At 42.1% G+C, this 25,678-nt stretch overlaps 1 long non-coding RNA gene across 4 annotated transcripts in view; it reads right to left on the bottom strand.

Moving 5' to 3' along the window:
• The window catches only part of LOC128684791 (uncharacterized), a 209,532-nt gene extending 187,860 nt beyond the window's left edge, over positions 1-21,672 (bottom strand). Inside the window, exons 1-4 of one of the 4 annotated variants that reach the window (XR_008406418.2) lie at positions 21,474-21,672; positions 21,039-21,111; positions 19,514-19,561; positions 12,959-13,586 (exon numbers count right to left, since the gene is read on the bottom strand). This is a non-coding gene — a long non-coding RNA (uncharacterized lncRNA). The other 3 variants (XR_011394161.1, XR_011394160.1, XR_008406417.2) reach the window with 3 other exon arrangements.
• Between the last annotated feature and the right edge of the window lie 4,006 nt (positions 21,673-25,678).

The raw sequence follows: 25,678 nt of genomic DNA, 5'->3' as shown, positions 1-25,678 counted from the left end.
TACGTGAGTGGTAGTGATGCGAGTGGTAGTGATGTATGTGAGTGGTAGTGATGTATGCGAGTGGTAGTGATACGAGTGGTAGTGATGTGAGTGGTAGTGATGTATGTGAGTGGTAGTGATGCGAGTGGTAGTGATGTATGTGAGTGGTAGTGATGTATGCGAGTGGTAGTGATACGAGTGGTAGTGATGCGAGTGGAAGTGATGTATGTGAGTGGTAGTGATGTATGTGAGTGGTAGTGATGTATGTGAGTGGTAGTGATGTATGTGAGTGGTAGTGATACGAGTGGTAGTGATACGAGTGGTAGTGATGTATGTGAGTGGTAGTGATGCGAGTGGTAGTGATGCGAGTGGTAGTGATGTATGTGAGTGGTAGTGATGCGAGTGGTAGTGATGTGAGTGGTAGTGATGTGAGTGGTAGTGATGCGAGTGGTAGTGATGTATGTGAGTGGTAGTGATGTATGTGAGTGGTAGTGATGTATGTGAGTGGTAGTGATGTATGTGAGTGGTAGTGATGCGAGTGGTAGTGATGTATGTGAGTGGTAGTGATGTATGTGAGTGGTAGTGATGTATGTGAGTGGTAGTGATGTATGTGAGTGGTAGTGATGTATGTGAGTGGTAGTGATGTATGTGTGCGGGAGTGATGTGTGTTTGTGGTAGTATTGTGTGTGGCCGTATTGTTTGTGTGGCAGTATTGTTTGTTTGGCAGTATTGTTTGTTTGGCAGTATTGTTTGTTTGGCAGTATTGTTTGTTTGGCAGTATTGTTTGTGTGTGGTAGTATCCACACACTTTCTTTTACACGAACTTAACACCTGCCAGAAACTATTCTCTACTATCATCTCGTCATCATAACATTCTTCCCTTCACTACCTATCAGTTTGTTTTGTGAGGGGTGCAGTGTTGTGAGGGGGCATTTGAGGGGTCAGTGTTGTGAGGGGGCAGTGTTGTGAGGGGCCGTATTGAGAGGTGCAGTGTTGTCAGTGGGGCAGTATTGCGAGGTGTAGTATTGCGAGGTGTAGTATTGCGAGGTGTAGTATTGCGAGGTGTAGTATTGCGAGGTGTAGTATTGCGAGGTGTAGTATTGCGAGGTACAGTGTTGCGAGTTCACGTAATTACAGAACGTTGTTCTGATTAACGATATTATGGCGGCAAGTTTGCTAATGGGACCGCATTCTTTCCATGTCTTCTCCTTCCTCATGCTCTTCCCCGAACTCGGGGTCTTCTCCGACCTGAAGGCCTTTTTACCCGACCTAAGGGTTTTCTTCCTAGACTTAAGAGTCTTCTTCGCCGATCTCGACCTCTGCCTCGTTAGACACCTGTAGGTCAGACCAGGTCGTGAAGTGATGCAGCATTACACCAGCGAGGAAAGCCAGTCTATGTAGAAACATCAATGAAACAATATCTGAACTCTCATTTTTCTTGTCTCTCAGATCCTCGAGCCTTTCCCTAAGAGCGGGTATCTCGCTGTAGGCTTGGTAAGCCGTGATGAAAGGGCTGAGTAGAAGCCATTCAAATCTCTAACTCAGAGATCACTGCCGATGTACACAGAGGCGCACCCGCCATACGTATCACAACACCAACATATAGAGCTTCCTGAAGACGTTCTATGTTACTCATAATTTCCCGCAACACCTCTAAGAGGAGGTGCTCGTGCTCCAGTGAAAGGTTGTTTGCAAGCTACCCCATCCACCTATTTATTACAAGAAGTGTTGTACATGAATGGCATATAATACCGACAAGATGAAGAATTAGATATGTCCTACATGGGGGTGTCTATTTGTAGACTTCACCATCCAGTGGCTACCAGTGCAAGGACATAATATGAAGAATGTAGAACTGTATACAAAAGACGAGATAATCAATTTCTCAGCCTTGGAGTTGAAGAATCTTCACAACTACGATGCTCTTCCCAAACTCCAAGGCTGAGAGACTCATTACCTCATCTTTTGTAGTTCAACATTCTTCACATTATGTCCGTGTAATGTACAGAAAAAAACACTGGATGGCGAAATGTCTTCAAATAAAGATACCCAGATGTAGCACACGTGTCTGAATTCTTCATTACCAGCCATTAACACCCAGTGCTACAGCAGTAGAACTCGCCTTGAAGAAATCACTTTGGATAATCAGGTTGATACAGTATATTAGAGCAAGCAATGTTAGCAACATTCTCCTCCGGCCTGACATTCAGCCGCATCTAACAAGGTGGTTCAGTGAGCGCAGCATTGCCTTCCTTCGTGTTGTATATACGAGCTCCACCATTACAATTACGGCACAAATTAGCTACTGCCACCTCTCCAGAGTGGCCATTACGGGGTCAGGGAGTATAACCAATGGTTAACACGGCCTAGACTAGCGTTCCTGCGTATGACCCCTTCTAGATCCGGCTCTTGTTTATTGATGCCTCCTGCAAAATGTATACTTTACTCCTTGCACCCAAATAATCCACGATAACTCACTCCTAGCGCCTATGGAACACCTGTAGTCCGCTTCCTAATAGTATTCAGGTATATAAGACAGCGGTACATGCAGTGGCGTCGTAAGGATGGGGGAAGCGGGCCGCCCCGGGTGACACCATCTAGGGGTGACACTACAGAGCCTCTGAAGAAGGTGACACTAATGCCCAAAACAGTGCCGCAGCATCATAAGAGAAGAATTCTTCGTTTCTATATAGCCCCTTATATGATTAGAGTACAAATAGGCCCATATAGGGAAAATCATTGATTTTGATGATATGATAGATCAGTAGTTCCCAACTTCTTACTCCCCCACCCCTATAAATTTTTGCACTAACCTCACACCCCCTACAATTTACTTTGTTCAAGGATAAAGGATGTGGAATCATACTAAATTTTATCAAAAGAAGATATTTATTTCACCTTCTAATATAATATGTGAACAAAAATCAGACTTACAGAAAAGAAACATATCACAGAATGATATCTGAATACACCTTACAAAAATAATAACTCTTGCTTGAAATATACACAAAAAAGTCAAATCAAGAACTAGCTTTCAAACCTTTAGAAAGGAATTTTATTTTTTTAATATGTAAAAAATCAAACATATGGACAAGAAAGGATGTCTCCGATTAACATTTGAATATACCATACGGAAAATAGTTACTTTCTTTAAATATGTACAAGATAATAAAATCAAAAGGCTGACTTCCAAAAAGTTTGCGAATCCATTTTAATTCAATGACTCTTTTGTTCCTGTTTCTTGCTGGTGAGTTTTTCAAAACGGGGAACTGTTGGTGATAGCAACACGCATGTCTGCCTGTGCATTCAAACGATTTCTAGATTTTATCTTAATTAAAAAAAGAGTACTAAATCCTGATTCACATAAGTTGTCGCAAATGGAATGAGCAGAGTTAGTGCAGTTTGACAAAGTCTTGGAAACAGAACCAGAGCCGAGCACCAATACTCTTCCAAAGTTTTACTCTCAAATTGCATTTCAAGAGCACGATTTGAACGCAGATCTATAAGATCATCTTTCAGCTCTCCATCATCAAGTGATGGACGCTTCTCGCAACCTCTGGAATGATGTCTCGCATCCCCAGGGGGTGCGAGCACCCCAGGTTGGGAACCCCTGTGATAGATAATTTTGCAGGACTGAAGGCAAGGAAACGCAAGATCAGATTCACTAAGATGTTACCTGTACTCAAGGTCACAATCGAAATTATTTCTCTGATATAGCAATGTTTTTCATTATTTTTCAAGATTTTCTTTTTTTGTTTTGAAGATGAATAAATGTAGGATCTGTTGCTGTACTCAAAGTGGTATTTATGTTTATGTTTCCTCAATATTACTACCATTATTTATTTTATCATTAATAAAGTTGTGAAGTGTTCTCCTGTTCAGTTTATGGCCCTTAAACGTTCTTATTGTTAAACATTTGTAACTGGCCATGCAGTAGTGACGTCACTGGCCATGCAGTAGTGACGTCACTGGTCATGCAGTAGTGACGTCACTGGTCATGCAGTAGTGACGTCACTGGTCATGCAGTAGTGACGTCACTGGTCATGCAGTAGTGACGTCACTGGTCATGCAGTAGTGACGTCACTGGTCATGCAGTAGTGGCGTCACTGGCCATGCAGTAGTGGCGTCACTGGCCATGCAGTAGTGGCGTCACTGGCCATGCAGTAGTGGCGTCACTGGTCATGCAGTAGTGGCGTCACTGGTCATGCAGTAGTGGCGTCACTGGTCATGCAGTAGTGGCGTCACTGGTCATGCAGTGGTGGCGTCACTGGTCATGCAGTGGTGGCGTCACTGGTCATGCAGTGGTGGCGTAACTGGTCATGCAGTGGTGGCGTAACTGGTCATGCAGTGGTGGCGTAACTGGTCATGCAGTGGTGGCGTAACTGGTCATGCAGTGGTGTCGTAACTGGTCATGCAGTGGTGGCGTAACTGGTCATGCAGTGGTGGCGTAACTGGTCATGCAGTGGCGGCGTAACTGGTCATGCAGTGGTGGCGTAACTGGTCATGCAGTGGTGGCGTAACTGGTCATGCAGTGGTGGCGTAACTGGTCATGCAGTGGTGGCGTAACTGGTCATGCAGTAGTGGCGTAACTGGTCATGCAGTAGTGACGTAACTGGTCATGCAGTAGTGACGTAACTGGTCATGCAGTAGTGACGTAACTGGTCATGCAGTAGTGACGTAACTGGTCATGCAGTAGTGACGTAACTGGTCATGCAGTAGTGACGTAACTGGTCATGCAGTAGTGACGTAACTGGTCATGCAGTAGTGACATAACTGGTCATGCAGTAGTGACATAACTGGTCATGCAGTAGTGACGTAACTGGTCATGCAGTAGTGACGTAACTGGTCATGCAGTAGTGACGTAACTGGTCATGCAGTAGTGACGTAACTGGTCATGCAGTAGTGACGTAACTGGTCATGCAGTAGTGACGTAACTGGTCATGCAGTAGTGACGTAACTGGTCATGCAGTAGTGACGTAACTGGTCATGCAGTAGTGACGTAACTGGTCATGCAGTAGCGACGTAACTGGTCATGCAGTAGTGACGTAACTGGTCATGCAGTAGTGACGTAACTGGTCATGCAGTAGTGACGTAACTGGTCATGCAGTAGTGACGTAACTGGTCATGCAGTAGTGACGTAACTGGTCATGCAGTAGTGACGTAACTGGTCATGCAGTAGTGACGTAACTGGTCATGCAGTAGTGACGTAACTGGTCATGCAGTAGTGACGTAACTGGTCATGCAGTAGTGACGTAACTGGTCATGCAGTAGTGACGTAACTGGTCATGCAGTAGTGACGTAACTGGTCATGCAGTAGTGACGTAACTGGTCATGCAGTAGTGACGTAACTGGTCATGCAGTAGTGACGTAACTGGTCATGCAGTAGTGACATAACTGGTCATGCAGTAGTGACATAACTGGTCATGCAGTAGTGACGTAACTGGTCATGCAGTAGTGACGTAACTGGTCATGCAGTAGTGACGTAACTGGTCATGCAGTAGTGACGTAACTGGTCATGCAGTAGTGACGTAACTGGTCATGCAGTAGTGACGTAACTGGTCATGCAGTAGTGACGTAACTGGTCATGCAGTAGTGACGTAACTGGTCATGCAGTAGTGACGTAACTGGTCATGCAGTAGTGACGTAACTGGTCATGCAGTAGTGACGTAACTGGTCATGCAGTAGTGACGTAACTGGTCATGCAGTAGTGACGTAACTGGTCATGCAGTAGCGACGTAACTGGTCATGCAGTAGTGACGTAACTGGTCATGCAGTAGTGACGTAACTGGTCATGCAGTAGTGACGTAACTGGTCATGCAGTAGTGACGTAACTGGTCATGCAGTAGTGACGTAACTGGTCATGCAGTAGTGACGTAACTGGTCATGCAGTAGTGACGTAACTGGTCATGCAGTAGTGACGTAACTGGTCATGCAGTAGTGGCGTAACTGGTCATGCAGTAGTGACGTAACTGGTCATGCAGTAGTGACGTAACTGGAGTTTACTCCCCCATCCCCCCCGCCCTTGGATTTCAGGGGGGGGTGACACCAAAGATGCCGCCCCGGGTGACATCAACCCTAGCAACATCACTGTGTATATGCTGATTATATACAACTGAATACACAGAAAATGGTTGTTAATGATATGGTAATACCGACAAGCAGTCCAGTCCAAAGATGTTGACTGGAGGAAATGTCTGGCCAAGAGTGGACTGAAGGAACCTTTTGTGGCAGTTGACCTCATCGCTCTAGGGCCGTGAGGTTGTGCTACGCCTTGCTCCTGCCTTCGTCACTCAACCTTGGTGGAGGACGGACATTGGCGGTTGAGCTAGCACCTGTTGGTAGCACAGTGATTTTCACAAAATGGCGCTGGCTATCAGGCGGAGAATCAACACTGTATATTGAGGTATTGAAAGGAACGGTTTATCAAACCAATGCTTCTGTTATGCTGCCTGCCATACTACGGGATACCTACTGCATCAACAACGACGATCTGTATGGTATTGCCTTGAATGGAGCTACAAGGATCTTTGTGAAATTTGTGACGGCTGCGACATATGACAAGATGGTGGAAAAATACCAAGACGTGTGTATGAAGGTTAATCCTGGTTTAGAAGTACGACTGAGGGACGTATCCAAGTATTATACTTGGGTAAAGTTAAGGAATGTCCCATTTGAAGCGGATGAAGAAGATATAAAAGCAACATTCAATGAGTATGGTGTTACACATCAGGCATCAGTTGGAAGGTGGTCTAATGGTATGTATGCTGGACTGCCTGAGGGCTCCTTTACCCTCAAAATGTCTTTGCGCAAATCTGTACCATCATATGTGACACTGAGTGACTTTAGAACTCAGGTGTATGTAACATATGCGGGGCAGAGACGAACCTGTAGACTGTGTGGAGCCTTTGATCATATGGCAGTAATGTGTCCTCGTCGATCGACACCTGAGAAACATGGAGAGGGGAAAGGAGTGGGGAAGGAGAGAGAGGTGACGACCCAGTCTACAGGGGAGCATCTTCAAGATCATAGAACATGGAGTGAAATCGTGGAGGACAATCCGGAAGAATGTGCAACATTACCGGAGGACTCTCAGGTTATTGAGAATATGCGTATGGAGGATGAGGTGAGACGAGTGGAATTGGGTAGTCAGGTTACGGCTACAATAGACACTGTTATACAAGAATTCTTGGGTAATCAGAATGAGGACGGGACACTAAGCATGGTGTCGGATGGGAAACTTATAGGTGAGGGTGGAATTCAAGAGGTGGGTAATGTGGGTGATGGGGATATGCAATCAAAGAGGATTAGTGAGGTTGTGGTTGAAGTCCACAACGTGGAATGTGAAGATGAGGGAATGCACATAGTAGAGGCATCACGTAAGAGCGAGGCAGGGGCTTCTGATAATGATGTCCTCACACCAGCGCAACGAACTGGTAAGAAACTATCAGTGGATGTGCCAAAAAAAGTAACAGGGGGGGGGAAGGGGCAGAGGAAAGGCGATGCAAAGAAAGGACAATGTGAAAAGAATGTTCAGCAAAAACGTAAGGAAACTCAAGGATATCGGTAGATTGGTAAGCCCCCGATAGCATTTTTAAGTGTCTAACATTAAATGTTAATGGCCTAAGGGCTGATGTAAAGCGTAAGATATTTAGTGTTTTTTTAAAGAGACTTGGAATACAAATAATATTTTTACAAGAGCATAATTTTAGGTATGGAAGGGATTTGTTGGTAGATGGATATAAAGTTTATGCTGGGTATACTGGGAAGCTTAAGGGAGGTGCTGCTGTTTTAATAGCTGAGACCTGTCCATTCCAATTGTTACATTGGGAAGAAGGGGGAGATGGGAGAGTAGCGAGGGTGGATGGGACATGGAGTGGGGTACGTGTGTGTTTTGTGAGTGTATACATGCCGGCGGACAGTAACAGACGTGTTAAAGAGGAATTTGTAAGGGACACACTAATTTATCATATGCGGGGTTTACCGGTTTATTCATTATTTGGAGGGGATTGGAATAGTGTGATACGTAGAAAAGATGTGGAGCCGAGGGGTGCAGGGTGTGTTTTGGGGGTCCTACGGGATGTTTTAGGGGGAGCAGGCTTAGCGGATGTAGTGAGGGGGGGGGTGGAACGTGGAGCATACTCATGAGGAGAGGATATGCGGCACGACTAGATCGTATTTATGCTTCTCCCGGGTTACAGGTTGCTAATACAGAAACTATAAATATAGTGTTTTCAGATCATAAAGGAGTGGTCGTGGATGTGGGATGGGGAGGTTTACCAAAGCGTTACATGAGTTATTGGAAACTTAATGTGAGATTGATAGATGAGCTGGAGGAGGGTGATAGTTTTGTTGAGTGGTGGACAAATGAGTGGACCAAGGGGAGAAAAGGAGGTGATATACTACGATGGTGGGAGGAATATGCTAAACCAGGAATCAAAAATTTTTATGAGGAAAGGAAAGGAGGTAAGTCAATGGAAATATGGCTTACAGAGATATTTGGAAGGGCAGTTGAAACAGTGCTATGAAGGTTTTAGTGGGGTTTATCCAGTACAAGAGATTGAGGGCATCAAAGCGCAATTGATGGAAATGCAGAATGCAAGATTTGATGGTGAGAGAATGAGAGGTGGATTGGAAGATGTTTTATGGGGAGATAAGCCATCCGCCTGTGTATTGCGGCGATTAAAGACACGACAGAGGACAATGACTGATGAAGTTGGACGTACATACGGATGTGGGAGGGTATACGATGGGACAGAAGTTAGTAACTATGGAAAGTATGAGTGGTTATGCTGATAAGTGGTTTGATATATACATGAGAGGGGGATACAGAGAAACCTAGAGTCAGTAGACAGAGCGATGATAGAAGGGCCTATAGATGAAGAGGAAGTGTGGACGGCTTTAAAAGGGATGAGTGTCGGGAAAGCACCTGGGATAGATGGAATCCCAAATGAATTTTATTTGAGCAACTGGGATGTCATGAAGGAATTCTTGGTGCAGTTGATGAATGTAATGAAGGATAAGGGAAGCATGAGTCTAACACAAAGGACAGGTGAAGTAGTTATGGTTCCAAAGGGGGAAGTACAGAATAGCATCCTAGATTATAGAGGTTTATCATTAATGTGTGGGGATTATAAATTGTTTGCCAAGGTGTTAGGTAATAGATTGCGTAAAGTAATTGGGAAGGTTATAGATGGGGGACAGATGGGTGTGCCAGGGCGAACAATGTTTAGTGGGCAAGGGAGGATAAAAGGTTATATAGAGGAGCGTAGGATGGACGGCGGAGGTGTTCTTGCTTTGGATTGGAAGGCGGCTTATGATTGTGTAGAGAGAATTATGGATGATTATGAGGAGGATTGGGTTCGGTGAGGAAATTGTGCAGTGAACGGAAACTTTATATAGAGGTGCAGAAATACGAGTGCAAATAAATGGAAGGATGGGGAAGATGGTTAGTATGGGTAGGGGGCTGAGGCAGGGATGCCCCATGTCTCAGATCCTATTTGCATGTCTGCAAGACCCATTATATAGGTTGATAAATGTAGGAGTATGTAAAGGGGGGGGTAAGACTTAGGGGTGCTACGGGTATAGTTGGTTATGTGGATGACACTACAGTCTTAGTGGGGGGAGAGGAGGGGTTAAAGAATGTAAGCAGAATTGTTGAAATATTTAGTGGAGCAACAGGTATGAGTGTTAATAGTGAAAAGTCGAAATTACTGGAGGTTGGGTCATGGGTGGGAGGGGAACTGGGAAAAAAGTATGGATGGCAGGTAGTAGAGCAGATAAAAATTTGTGGAGTATTGTACAGAGGGGCAGCGCAGGGGGCTAGAGAGGCAAATTCTAAAAGGGTAGTGCAAAGAGTATTGCTTAGGTTAGGGGGAATAAGAACGAGTGGTTTGACTATACAACAGAGTCATTGTAGTTAATACACTCATTTATCCTAAATTGTGGCACGTGGCTGTGGTGTACCTCTTGGTGACGAAAGACGTGCGGCAAGTGCAAAGGAAAGTTCTGAATTTTATATGGGGATATGGTTGTTATTGGCTGAGGCAAACGGTCGTAATGACACCGCTGGCAAAGGGGGGTTTAGGTTTAATTCCTCTGGGTAGCAGACTGAAGAGCATGTACGTGAAGCATTGTTATCTGAGATTGGGTGGGGAACGTGGTGTCAGAGTGAGGGATGTGATGGAAGATGTGAGGCGGTGGTGGGGGGGTAGGGACTTAGAGGAGTGTATGAGTATGTTGAGATACTTATTACAAGTAAGAAATCCGGAAAATGTAATGGCGTGTGTTTTGGGGAGGTTGGTAAGGTGTCAAGAAGTGTTGGAAGGGGAGACTGTTTTTCCATTATATAATTGGACACGAATCTGGGAAGACTTCAGTAAGTTACGGGTGAAGTCAAGGGTAAGGGAAACTATGTATAGGTTTTTACATGGGATTTTGCCAACTAAAGTACGACTGTATCAGATGGGAATTTTGCAGTCTCAATGTTGTGTTTTGTGTGTGTGGGGGGAGGAAACAGCATATCATGTGGTGTATTTCTGTGAGCATATCGAGAGGGCACGTCTATGGTTTCGCAGTGTTGGATATGGTGGGTTGGAGTAGGTTAGTGGTATTAAGGGCACTGAGTGGGAGTGGGAGATAGTGTGAGGAGGGCCGTCATGTATTTAGTGGCAGATTATATCTATATATCGTGGGTGATGAGGGAGGGGGGGGAGGTGGTGGGGGGGAGGAACAAGGGCTTTAGCAGGACATTTCTATAAAACAAAGTGTATAAATGAGGTAGTGTATGGACGTAGATGGGCTATAGATTTTCCGGTATCGTATAGAGGTATGACTGTGAGAGGGTTGCGCGAATTAGTGTTGTAATGGCTGGGTGGACTGGTCTCTGTAAAAGGGGGGAGGGAAAAATGAATTACATGGATATAGAATATCATGATTATTAAGCACTGTTTTCCTGAGAAGCGAGAGGCGGTTTATCAATTTGATTAGGGGCTATAATGTTCTATTTTCAACCATAGTGTGTGAAAGAGCAAGTCTGAAATTGCTCTGAAACATGTCAAACATCTAGAATTTGTTGAACATGACAATACGTGTTTAATAATAAACATTCTTGGTATATATAATACAAGTGTGTGTTTCAATATCCAGTGTACAGTTATTATATTAGTTGACATTCTTCACTATAGTTAAGTTGTTATTATTTATATATTGTCATAAAGTGTAATAGTTGTTAGTATTTTAAAAGTTCTCTGAATAGTTTTAAGATGTTGTGGAGTCTAGTGTTTGTGGCATTTTTTTTTTTCACTGTGGTAAAGGAGGGAAGTATGGCAGTCATTACGATGGAATCATAACCACATGTAACTGCATGTGTGTACAATATATATACCAGTTAATATTTGTATTAATTCTTTAGTAAATTTCATAAGTATAATTAAAATTTTCATGCATATTGTAATATATTTGAATGATAAAAAGCATAATTTTTTTTGTAAACTTGTGTTTAGTAAAAGGATAAAAAAAAAAAAAAGGATGAGGGATATTTCATGTCAGCTCATAGATAAACTTGTAAGTGTATTGCGAATATGTAAATTCATTTTTTCTGTGGAGGACCTGCTTAGGCTTCTTTTATTTATTAATGCATTGCAATGTTTTAAACTAAAAATGAGAATGTATGGAGTATATAGAACTGTTAAAGTACATGTTCACCATTGTGGTTTAGCGCAACTTTTTGAGTATAATAATAATAACGTAATGTTGGGGGGGGGGGGAGTCACTAGTATTGTAAGTGCTTCGTGTCATTTTACATTATGAAAAAAAAACAGTAATGGAAGCACTGTGTATTCTGCAGTAGTGTGTTAGTTATGTAGTTGTGTATATCAGAATCATTATGAATAATGTTACTTAGTGGACCGGAACACACCCACTGATAATGTTACTTAGTGGACCGGAACACACCCACTGATAATGTTACTTAGTGGACCGGAACACACCCACTGATAATGTTACTTAGTGGACCGGAACACACCCACTGATAATGTTACTTAGTGGACCGGAACACACCCACTGATAATGTTACTTAGTGGACCGGAACACACCCACTGATAATGTTACTTAGTGGACCGGAACACACCCACTGATAATGTTACTTAGTGGACCGGAACACACCCACTGATAATGCCTCTTTTTATGTATATTTATATCACATTTATATACGTAACTATCTATGTATATTGTATGAACTGTTTTAAATAAAATATAAAAAAAAAACCTCTTGTGGCGAAGAGATTCCTTTAACAAATCTCCTTAACAGTAAACAAGTGACTTCATACACAGACTGAGAAAACAAGTGTTCAGCCTGAATAGTGTCTGATGCCTGAATGAGTGGGAAAAAGAGGAATAATAGTAAACCATAAAGGGTAAACAGTATACACGCCTCCCCATGAATATTCACCGTATGAAATACGAAAAAAATAACTGAACGGAAATACCAGAATACTTTTGCATGTTTGCGCGCGCGCGCACGCACGCACACCATGAAAATAACGGAGAGAAAGATCAAATTTATCACGCTTTTAAAATATGGTTCGTAAATGAGATATTTAAATAACACTTAGAAAAATTTACCCATGTGAGGCAAATGTTTCGGTTCAGGGCTGGAGACCTGAGAGGTTACACACCGCAAGGTGTGGTGCAGACTTGATCCTCCGTCCAGTAATCGTGAGAGAGACAGGCAACGTACCTATAATTATCTAGTCGTTTGTGCTTGTTCTTGGGGTTGTAAATGTTTTCACACACCTATAATCGAAAATGGTCAAAATCTACTTTATATATATGTGTGTATATATATGTGTATATATATATATATATATATATATATATATATATATAATATATATATATATATATATATATATATATATATATATATATATATATATAATATATATATATATATATATAATATATATAACTACCATTTTGCGGCACCTCAGCGATGCTGACACCAGCTGCAGCCTCAACATCAGACGTAGCAGGACCTGAATATGGCATCAAGACATTGTTACATCCTGTAGTGGTGGATTAATTACCAAATATCACGTTAAGACCATAATGACACAAAAATTGATTATGGCAGCAAGGGTATCATGAGTTGGTGACACTGGTGGTGGTGACACCGGTGGTGGTCACACTGGTGGTGGTGACTGCGTTGGGTTGATAACATTGTGGTTGGTTGATGACACTATGGTGGGTTGGGAATGACACTGTGGTAGGGTTGATGACACTGGTGGGTTGGTGATACTGTGATTCACTGGTGGTGATGAGGACACACTGATGGGTTCGTGATGACACTGTAGTTAGTGATGACTCAGCTGTCGGGTGGTGGTGATGACAATAAAGGGTTGGTTGTAGTGATGACAGTCAAGGGTTGGTGCGGCTTACAGCGAGGAATTGGTCGTGGTGGTGATACAGTTGGGGTGTCGCTGATGATGACAGTGATGGGTTGTTGGTAAACAGATGACACAGCAGTAGGTTCGTAACACACACAGTCGGACTTTCAACAAGACAGTAGAATGTGATCCATTGTCTCAGGCGAGCATTTGTACAATACACTGTTAGAAGAAGAAAAAAGAAAACGATGATCCCCAGGATAATTTGGACAGTGAGATACTTTACAAGGTTCGTCTTCATGAATCATGGGGACACAGATACAACAATCCGCACGCGAATGACAACACTCAGGTGGGTTGGTAAGTAAAACACGTGTGCAACAATTAGGTATCATGTGTTTTATCAAGTTATCGGTATTGTATACCATTATTATATTCAGGTGGGTGTCCAAATAGCCAGACTTAGGGCACTATTGCGGAGTAAAAGCTCTGGTTACCGTAGGCGTTTACCTGATCAATATACCGTAGTGGTGAGCTAACGGTTCTCAAATATTAATTTGGCAACCTTGATCTGGTATTTCCGTTGTCCTCCTGCAGGACTGACAAAAATGTCTACTTAAGGAACGGGTAGCTAGTAGAGTTTTTTTTTTTTTTAAATACTGCGTGTATTCACTAACCGCTCGTTTATGTGCTCTTAAGCTAGAAGGAATAACCATTCCAAAACACGCATTAAGGCGAGTAGGTTAGACTACAATAGCAGTGTTTTCTACTGTTTGTTGCTTTGCTAGTTTATCCGCTGCAGTATTATCATTAACCTGCATTAAACTTTGTCATGTGGGTATGTAAAGTGACCCTCGGTCCCGCTGCTCTCAGGATTGTTTGGTTGACTATCAATCGTTCAGCTTGTTCTAACTGTAGAACAAGGGATATGTTTTTGGGGATGGCAAAGACTACTTGCAAATCATCCCTTCGTAGACAAAAATAGTACAGATAGATCAATAATAATACTCGTCAAACAGAACAACTCAAACCTACGTATTGGAGTAAGAGAAGGTAACATTGTGAAGGGATTCAGGGAAAAGAATCACGTAGGTGGGACGTACAGTACCGGTCCTCTAAAGTGAGGTGAGGATGTTTCAGTTCGGAGGGCTATCTGAGCTGTGATTAACATGATTCTGGCAAGGCAGCAATTGCATGATTGACTGTGAATGTGTTTTCTTCTATTTTGGGGGAAGGAGGGGAGGGAGTCACCCTGCCTCAGAGGGAGATGGCCGGAGTGTTTTAAAATAATAATTGCCTTCAGTTTTCTATTCACCCTTCCCCATAGAGTTCAATAAGGAGAGGCTTACCCGTCTATTAAAAATCTCCAGAGATAATAAAGGTATACGTGAGTAAACAACATATTAAATTGCAAACGCAGGACTTTGATACTTGATAGTTATTAGGTGAATTTATCGCCTATGCAGCGGAGAGGGATGTATGGCCAGCCGATTGACTCGACAGGGCCAGAATTGAGCCACCTGTTTAGCTTCTACCTCCCTACCAAAATGTCTATCCGGTAAACCTCCCGTTCGGCTTCTATTCTCTTATCAAAGCATTTACCACCTGAGGGCCGCAGTTCCACAGGCAGATTTGGCTTCCAAGCAAATGGAAACAAGTTCACAGATGATCGTGCACGGCATATACGATGGGCAGTTGTTAAGTTTGGTTCTTGCATGTTACAGCCAAACCATACCACGGGCGGGGATAGAACCTGCGATAAGAGAGACATAAAACTCCAGACCGACTCTCATCGCGGGTTCCATCCCCGCCCGTGGTATAGTTTGTTTGCAGTCGTGTCATTACGATTTCGTGAGTCATGTTACAACCAATCTGAAGAAGCTGAAACCTCCTTAACAACGCAGTGACAACGAAGACCGTAATCCTCCCACTGGATGGAAAAGAACCTTTCACCAGGTGGGAGCATTTCTATTGCCACTGAGGGCGTTTCATAAGTATCAAGGTACCCCATTGAAGGGACTTCCAGGTAGACAGTAAACCGGCATCCTTAATGACCAGTAAATGGGAAGAGAACACAGAGGATGGCATGGAGGTCATGAGGGATCACTGAAAACTTCGCACAGCAGGAATAGTTAAAAATAAGCACCGCAAATCCCCGCTCCATCACACTTCATTCTTTTCTTGGGGAGTGATAAGCGCATAGGGAGTCATACAGCGCCTGGAGGTGAGTCATACAGCGCCTGGAGGTGAGTCATACAGCGCCTGGAGGTAATGGGAAACAATCAGGTTTGATCCAAGGGGATGACTAGTCCAATTCCTTAAATAAAGAACCCTTCACTAGCATTAAGAACCTCCCTTGAGGGGCCTTCTCACTTCACCTGTCAGTAAGGACCATAACAACGAACACGCTTGGTAAACCTTGGTAACGACGACACTCTGAACCTTTGGTAATGAAAGTAACTTTTGAGGACTGAATGACTTGGAAAAAAGAGTATCAAAGCATTTTTACATTACCTCTTAATATTTTAGATAAAAAATACGTATACATTGATCAAGACATTTAAAGAAATGTTTCGCCACTTGGTATACGTGTCTTTCAGCTACAACTTGTCAGTATGACCACACCAACTGTAATTTTGTACACCAGTTGCCTCTCAGAAACATCCATCACATAGGCCTACCGTTCTCTCACCCTTCCTCTCTCATAGGATTGTATATGGGCTCCTTTTATTGGTTTATGAATGTTTACGTTTTCCCAGAGATCATGGTATTCACTAAGAAGTTCGATGTTTTTACAATGCTATTCTCCAGTCGTTCTATATGTATCAAGAGCTCCCTTAAAGTTCCAAGCTTCTTTTAATGTTGACTAAGTACAATTATTAAATTTCTCAATGTTATTGTCCCTCAGTCTATTCACAGATGTTTTTGCAGCAGCGTGGCTGACGTGGTCTGACTGGTCAGATATATATATGAAGTTTTTCTGCAAGTTACTCAGCACTCAGCAGTTTCAGGTCAGAGTTACCTGACTATTGTAGTGCAAATTCCTCCAATGGCGACTCCTTAGAGAAAATGGGACGCCAATGTAAAACACGATTCTTGGATAAAAAAAAAATATATCGGCTAATATTTTCTCTGGTGAAGAAACATGTTGCTTACCAAACTTTAATGGGATGACTTTTCGCTCTAAGAAGAACTCATAGTTTAATAAAGCTTGCTCTTTATCGTATGACTTTTTATCACTATTGCCCTGTTAGATCCAACAATGGTCCTCTCATTTTTTTTATCCCCCATGTACGAGAGAATAATCATGTGCACAAGTCCCGCAACATTGTTTAAATAGCGATACAGGTAGAAACTACCAGTCGCTATAGCACTTACAAAGCCTTTAAAGTTACCACATTCCATAGGTATAAAAGAAGCTGAATGAATATGCAACACGGCATAATGAAACTACCAAAATATAACCAAGGCACTGACTCAAGTCGTTATCTGATACTAAGAGTGAGCGCGGTGTGAATATTTAGTGCGCGGCATCTGTGTTACGCGGCCGCGCAACTTGAAGGGATCTAGTCAGTGTATTTTTTATTTTTCCACAAAGTTTTACAGGCTAAGAGCTGTTATCCAACTCTTTTTAAAGGTGACTTCAGTGTGGAACGCGATTTTGTTTTAAAGTTGGAGGAAACGAAACTTGTACTGCATGTTTCTAGACATTAAGTTCATAAAACAAAAATTGCTACACATCGGCCGTCTCCTACACAATGTAACCCAAAATAAGGAAACAGTCACAAACATTCATTCAATAACCATCTTGCCAGAAGTGTGGAAACATCACAGTTTCAATGACCTTATGAAGTGCAACATCCCTACTGCGTCTTCAACGTGCATGCACTCTGCTCTCCACCTCCATGACTTCCCTTAATACCTTCGTAAATATAATCTTATTTACATTCCAACAGCACGACAAACTATAAAACCCACTTGTCTTCAATTCACTTTGATCTAACACGCTCATAAAAGCCTACTGGACACTAGAGTCCCTAAGCACTCAAGGTAAACAAAGCTGTGCTGAGTGCCATTTAAATTGTCATGTCCGTCCACTTGTGATAAAACTGATAAATGACAGCCGACGTGATAATATATTTATACTGCAAACATTATATTCGAAGCCAAACATAAACCTGCAACGTTGATGTGATGTTGGTTCTCGCGTAAATAAATTTGGAATGTGTCGTTCGCAACAATTTACCTTCAGAGTGAACATGGTGATACAACTTCACTCTCAGAAAGTGAACACATCAGTGTAACTTTACTCGCAGAAAGTGAACACATCAGTGTAACTTCACTCTCAGAAAGTGAACACATCAGTGTAACTTTACTCGCAGAAAGTGAAGACGTCAGTATAATGCCACCTTTAAGAAGTTATCAAGTGAATGTGACTTGAAAACATTGTATGTAACAAGACAATTTCACTAGCAAAAAGTAAACCTTTAAATGGAACTTTGACTTGCGGTACAAGATATTCTATCCCAGCGTTTACCTATATATTTAGTTTAATAAAATTACCTCATTATACACTTCATTCACGATTGAAATAAATTTTATTCGACTATTACTAACATGACACGAACGCCACCATGGCTAAAACAAATATTTCATAGCTTAAATAAAGGTAAAAAATCCAGAATAAATCCCGCCATTTATTAGATATGACTTAAAACTGATAAACATCCATCAAGAACGTTCACAGATTTTCGCGGTAGAGACTTTCAGTAAACAATACACACATTAGTCTTCAAATATGGTAATGAACGATACTATAACATGTGAGGGACAGCCGCCCATCTTACCAATATATCAGTAACGACGATTAAAATTTTGTATACCCTGGTCTAGTCAAAAAAGACGAGCAACATTATCAGGAGTCAGCATAAATAAAGTGCATTTAGCTAAATCAATAATTTTGTTTCGGTTATCGTCGTTGCGAGATGTGACAGGAGGAAGTTAAACAGTCGTGTCGGCATACAACAGACGTGACCAAGCTGAGGTTCGCCAGCCGCATGCGGCTCCTTTGAGGATTCGAATTTGGCTCCCGCTGCTGTCTCCTTTCCCCCCCTTCCTTTGTTAATATTGTACTTATTATTATATTTTAGGGTCAAAAGAATGAGAGGTAATTAAACCCAAATAAGGGAAGGCAGTTCCAATTCCTTGCATCAAGAGGCCCACCTCAACATCAAGGAACTCTCCCTTGAATGAATGAGATGTTGACCATAGTATAAAATACCGACAAGTTGATGATTAAGACACATCTGCAACAGTTGGGTATCTTTATTGTTGAAACGTTTCACCTACCCAGTCGACTTCTTCAGTCAGGTTACAGAGGCAGCAGGTGTAGTAGTGAAATAAAGATGTAATCAATCCATCAACCGTGTAGAAATAGTATTTGAGGTGGTCAGTCCCACAGACTGAGGGACCGACCACGTTTCAGCAATAAAGACACCCCACTGTTGCCAATGTGTCTTGAATAAGACGAGTGTTATGTAACTTGCGAGACGTGGTCTTAGTCGCGTAGGAAAGTACGTCAGAGAAATTTATTCTTATTTAAGCGACAACTCCAGCTTGAAAACTTCTGCTTCAAATAATCTTCAAAAAGACTAATTTACTTCACATGAGAAAAATAGGAACTATTGTTATTTTTATTATTATTATTATTAAAATTTAACTTCAAAATGTAAACAATGCATTTTTGCATTTGTAAGAAAGACATAAAAAGCGGTTTGAAGTATTTTCTGACAGAATTTTAACTAAATTATGCACATAAATCAATAAAAAATGTGTTAAGATTCACTACTCAAAATAAAATATGTCTTAAATTTTCACCAAAAAAAAAAAAAGTAGCAGGAGTTTCGATTAAAATGAATTAACCTAATTTTTATCGGCACTAATTATCTTATTTCCTCAGCTAATCATACATTCCTGTGTGCAATGCGTTACAAAATAAGTAATTCGTGTTACCTTGCCAACTAGCAAGAAGGATTTCAGCCATGAATTCTATGAAACGAGACAGAAGCTATGGCTAGCAACACGTACATGATACTGCTGTGTAAAGGACACGAAAACCAACTTCTAACTCTAAGGAAAAACAAACTTACCTTAAGTTTGTGCGATATTATCACTCGAACTGTTAAGTCGTCACTTGCCTGCAGGGGTGTACAGAAGTTATAATTACTGTTATTATTATACCTAATACTGGTCATTATGTATATTTACCTGGAACAGAAATTCGTTAACATATAACAAAAATGACTTCTTTTGCCGGGGAAAATTTTGTAAATTTTGGTGATATGCAAAATAAAATTAAAGTTTATCATGTAAATTCTCATTTTATTAAGTAGGTTGGGCATGGAAGACTTATATTTTAAGTAAGAAAAGCTGCGGAGAAAACTCTCCAGTTTATAAAGAGGGGGGGATGTTCTCCTCTCTTGAAGGAGGGGTAATGACCCTCTCCAGAGAGGACTAGCCCTCTCAAAGGGGCTTGTGAACCATCTTGCTTTCTCCCTCCCACAACAGCGTTATCAAAGCCATTTGTTGGGCGAGGTGTCACATGGCATGTTTCTCTCTACCAGACTTTCTGGCCTCTTGTACATAAGAGTCGACGTGTATTGGAGCTATTTCCCCATAGCAGGAAAAAACTGCGCCCCACTTGATCAACAAGCTAGGAGTATTATTGCCCCATAAACCAGTCTAGAATCCTAAGAAACAGATTCTGGGATGAAGTCATTTGCAAAAGCTTGCAATGAATGTCTAAGAAGCTGAAGTCAGCATTTCCTTTGTGGGATGGGGTTCACGGCGCCCAAGAGGGCAGACTGCTTCAAAGAACGAACGAGGCGTGAGTGTCACAGAGGGCATCGCCGCTCTCTTACTAAAGGACAAAGAGAGCAGTGACCAGTGAATTCTTTACTTGATCTTTCTGATAATCTCAGGAAAACTAGGAAAGTTAACTAGTTCCCTAATACGAGTTAGGAAATTCATGGTAGAACTAATCATGAATTGCGTCTCCGTGTAGCTTGCTCGAGTGAATAATGGGTATGCTGAAGTATACAGTGTTTTTTTTTTTTTACTATCTCCCTACAAATATAAATCCCTACAAATATAAATCTCCAATGCACAGCATTGGAGATTTATATTTGTCAGGAAATTCTCACTGTTGGTGTCATACAGAGCCAATGAAAGGCAGTTCCAACTCCTAGAATCAGGAACCCATCACCAGCATTAAGACCCCCCCCCTCCCTTCCTCCCTGTCGTCCGAGACGGAAGAAGTGCTAATAATCTGTACTTCAGGTACTATTTACGTTTTTACGTATCTCTATCTGAAGTGCAGACGTATAGTGACACTGAAGACAGATGCCCTACACCTTTATGGTGTAATCTGCTTACAACAAAGAATACTGATTACAATTCCCGGACTGAACTGCACATATGGGCAAGTCTCCTTACATCTGCTGCCCTCGTTCGTGTAGCGGTAAATAGGGACTTAGTGTTAGTCGACTGTTGTGAGTGGCATCTAGAAGGTAGTAGCATATATACCACACACAGGTCTGATATGAATCAAGTTAGGACAACAGTTTAGCCTATAAATACAAGTGATTAAAACCGAAAAACAGCCATGATGCTCACCATATGGTGAAGGATGAAGTCGGGCTGTGGCGTCGTCAGGACCTGCTGGCGACACTGATGGGGACCTCCAGCCCTGCAACAGAACACACACTTGTACAGGTATATCAATGTAGACTAAAATATAACGCATGCACATTAAGATAGGCAGGCTCGACTCAAGTAACTGAATAGGTCCACTTTCTCTTATCAAGAGCCCCTTACTGACATCAAGGGGCCTCTCTTAGAGGATGCTAGTTATTACTATTGTACGAGTTACATAGACAGAGGTCATATAGTGCATGAGGAATGGGAGCTACTCAGGTTCGACCCAAAGGGAGGATAATCCCAGGGCTCTTGGTTCAAGAGCCCTTCACTGTCAGAAAGCCACCTTCCTTGAAAGTGACACCCGAAACTTCCCATATCCCTCCCTTAGTTCACCAACATTATAAAACTTACCTTTTAGCATATTTTGAAGTACTATCAACAAAATTTTCAGAACATGAGTGACCGTTCACTAAAGCACGTGAGAATCATTTCGTTTTCAGCATGATTAAATTGCACATCACTCATAATTTATACAATTTTCGTCCCACACGTCACCATCAAAGTCACCTTCAACTTCTCAATACAGAGTGTACCAAGCAAATGGACCACCATGACTCGACACTTTCAATGAACCATCTCTGAGTTATTTCAAAGCCTTGTTGACTGTTCATGTACTTTGGGTGAGAGATTTGTTGGCTAGGAAGCCTGGTAAGGTTTTATACACTGATAAATATGTATATCTCAGTTAACATAAGCTGATATGAAGGTTATACGCAGCGTTAAAGCTTTAAACCTAATAAGCAAACCTTCATTTATATTATTATCATAATCAAACACTAAACCCACTAGGGTCAAGCCTTTATTTACAGATAACTTCCTCTCACTATATACACTAAGAAATAAATTTATCACAATATATATATAGACAGATACGCGTCTCTTGGTGTACACAGAGAAAGATATATACCACTAGTTGTACATACACAGAGATTGATACCTCTCGGTGTATATATTCTCGCTTCTTGTTATAGATGGGTTCGTAAGGGCCACTGACAGCTGACGATGTATCCAGCTCTGCTTCGTGGTGTACGGGAAACTAAAATTGCTAAACAGACCAGACGGATCTTCCTCACCAAGCCTCAGCAGAGCAGGACGCCCACATTCCCAGCTGAGTTCAGCAACCGACTTCCCTCTAAAACCGTTAAAGAATTACCTGCAGATCGGAAAGATGGAGTTGGCTACAACAGAGACAATGAGAGACACCCCTCCTGTAACCTGCCAGGAGGGCAAAGTAGCGAAGGGAAGCGTCCCAGAGAGACGGGGAAAATTTATTACTGATGCAAGACGCTCACACTTGACGGAGGCTGGTGCAGAAGTCCTTCCACATACCACTTGGTGATGGTGTTTATCCTTACTGGCAAGAATGAATGAAGCAACGAGTGTGTGTGGTTTGTATGTGTGTGTGTGTGTGTGTGTGTGTGTGTGTGTGTGTGTGTGTGTGTGTGTGTGTGTGTGTGTGTGTGTGTGTGTGTGTGTGTGATGAGCGGTATCCTTGGTCGGTGAATAAAACACGTGCAACACCTGGGTATCAGTATACCCTGGTGTTGCACGAGTGTTTTATTCATTAACTTGTAGATATAATATACTTCTGATCTAAGTATTCACTCGGCAGCTTCATCGACCAGGTTCAGTATTCAGGTCCAGTGATTAGGTTCGCTGAACAAGTTCACTGAGCGTTTCGAACCACATTGTTTCGCCCCGTACATTTGCTCCTGGGGACCAGCTTGGTATATCATTGACATATATTACATAACTCAAGTCACATATTACCGCCAAAAAATATTGCTTTTTTTAATTTATTCTAAATGTTTGAAATTAAATGTAATGTAAAAAAAATGTATATATATCTTAAAAGTTATCACATTAAAAATTAAACATTCATTCATATATTTCTAAGTTATTTTTCGATTATTATTTATTTATTAATAACCAGTTTCTAAACAGGTGGACTGGTAAGCCGGTGAAAGGCTTCGGTCAGATGACCAATAGCTAAAGTGGCATTTAAATACCTGGAGGTTATTCCGGGGATCAACGCCCCCGCTGCCCGGTCCATGACCAGGCCTCCCGATGGATCAGGGCCTGATCAACTAGGCTGTTACTGCTGGCCGCACGCAGTCCAACGTACGAGCCACAGCCCGGCTGATCCGGCACTGACTTTAGGTATCTGTCCAGCTCTCTCTTGAAGGCAGCCAGGGGTTTATTGGCAATTCCCCTAATGCTTGATGGGAGGCTGTTGAACAGTCTTGGGCCCCGGACACTTATGGTGTTTTCCCTTAGTGTACCAATGGCGCCCCTACTTTTAATTTGGGGCATTTTGCATCGCCTGCCCAGTCTTTTACTTTCGTAGGGAGTGATTTCTGTGTGCAGATTTGGGACCATTCCTTCCAGAATTTTCCAAGTGTAGATTATGATATATCTCTCCCTCCTGCGTTCCAACGAGTACAAGTCAAGTGCTTCCAAGTGTTCCCAGTAGTTAAGGTGCTTGACAGAACTTATACGTGCAGTAAAGGATCTCTGTACACTCTCTAGATCTGCAATTTCACCTGCTTTGAATGGAGATGTTAATGTACAGCAGTATTCCAGCCTAGAGAGAACAAGTGATTTGAAAAGGATCATCATTGGCTTGGCATCTCTCGTTTTGAACGTTCTCATTATCCATCCTATCATTTTCTTTGCACGTGCGATCGTGGCACTGTTGTGATCCTTGAAAGTGAGATCCTCAGACATTACTACTCCCAGGTCCCTTACATTATTTTTCCGCTCTATTGTATGGCCAGAGTCTGTAGTATACTCTGTTCTAGTTATTATCTCCTCCAGTTTTCCATAACGGAGTAGTTGGAATTTGTCCTCATTGAACATCATATTGTTTACCGTTGCCCACTGGAAAATTTTGTTTATATCTTCTTGGAGGTTAACCGCGTCCTCAGCAGATGACAGCCTCGTGCAGATCCTAGTATCATCCGCAAAGGATGATACGGTGCTGTGAAGTATATCTCTGTCTATGTCTGATATGAGGATGAGGAATAAGATGGGGGCGAGTACTGTGCCATGTGCAACAGAGCTCTTCACTATGGCAGCCTCCGATTTAACTCTGTTGACCACTACTCTTTGTGTTCGATTTGTTAGGAAGTTGAAGATCGATTTCCCCACTTTCCAAGTTATTCCTTTAGCACGTATTTTATGGGCTATTACGCCATGATCACATTTGTCAAATGCTTTTGCAAAGTCTGTGTATATTACATCTGCATTCTGATTTCCTTCCAGTACATCCAAGGCCATATCATAGTGATCCAGTAGTTGTGAGAGGCAGGAGCGACCTGCCCTGAACCAATGTTGCCCTGGATTGTGCAGATTTTGGGAATCCAGGTGATTTGCAATCCTGCTTCTTAGCACTCTTTCAAAGATTTTATGATGTGGGACGTCAGAGCTGTGATGAATGGTTTGAAAAACCGACAAGTTAAAGATTGAAACACTTATGCAGCATATGGGAATCTTTATTTAGGAAACGTTTCGCCACACAGTGGCTTCATCAGTCCAATACAAAGAGGAAGGCGTAAGGAGAGGAGGAGAATGAGGTAATCAGTCCCTCAACCTGGAGTCGATGTGTTCAGTCCATCAATCTTGTAGAATGATGGACTGAACACATCGACTCCAGGTTGAGGGACTGATTACCTCATTCTCCTCCTCTCCTTACGCCTTCCTCTTTGTATTGGACTGATGAAGCCACTGTGTGGCGAAACGTTTCCTAAATAAAGATTCCCATATGCTGCATAAGTGTTTCAATCTTTAACACGTCAGAGCTATTGGTCTATAGTTCTTAGCTAATGCTTTGCTGCCACCTTTACGGAGTGGGGCTATATCCGTTGTTTTAAGTGACTGTGGAATTTCACCCATGTCCAAGCTCCTCCTCCATAGTGTACTTAGGGCACGCGAGAGGGGTTTCTTGCAGTTCTTAATGAAAACAGAGTTCCACGAGTCTGGGCCCGGGGCTGAGTGCATGGGCATGTTGTCAATGGCTTTTTCGAAATCTATCGGAGTTAGAGTAATATCGGAAATCTGGCATACATTTATGGAGTTTTGAGGCTCATTCATGAAGAAATCATTTGGGTCGATATATATAGAACTTCAACTACCTCATTTGTGGTGTTCAGCAACTCCGTGCAGATGAGGGACTCTTTGACATACAGGCCAACCCTCCCCCCCCCCTTGTTGCCTGTTCATTCTGTCGCATCTAAAAAGGTTGTAACCACTTATCCATATTTCACTGTCAAAGTGATCTTTTGTGTAAGTCTCTGTGAAGGCTGCAAACATTGCATTAGACTCCTCTAGAAGTCCACTGATAAAAGGTATTTTGTTGTTGGTGGATGGCTTAAGGCCCTGTATATTAGCAAATATGAACGAGGTTGTATTCTGTGTTTATTGGAAGGATTTTGTTATTGGCATCAGTAGTTGTAATTCTGGAGGGCCATGGGTGGCCACTGGCTGCGCCTCCAGTCCAACAAGGCTCCAAGGTGGTGGACTATTTTTATTTCCTTCCATTTTCTTTTTCCGTTTCC

The sequence above is a fragment of the Cherax quadricarinatus genome, chromosome 5 (assembly GCF_038502225.1).
Source record: "Cherax quadricarinatus isolate ZL_2023a chromosome 5, ASM3850222v1, whole genome shotgun sequence".
NCBI classification, from domain to species: Eukaryota; Metazoa; Arthropoda; class Malacostraca; order Decapoda; family Parastacidae; genus Cherax; species Cherax quadricarinatus.
Note: the sequence above shows the minus strand (reverse complement) of the source record. Positions and strands in the feature narration are given on the sequence as shown.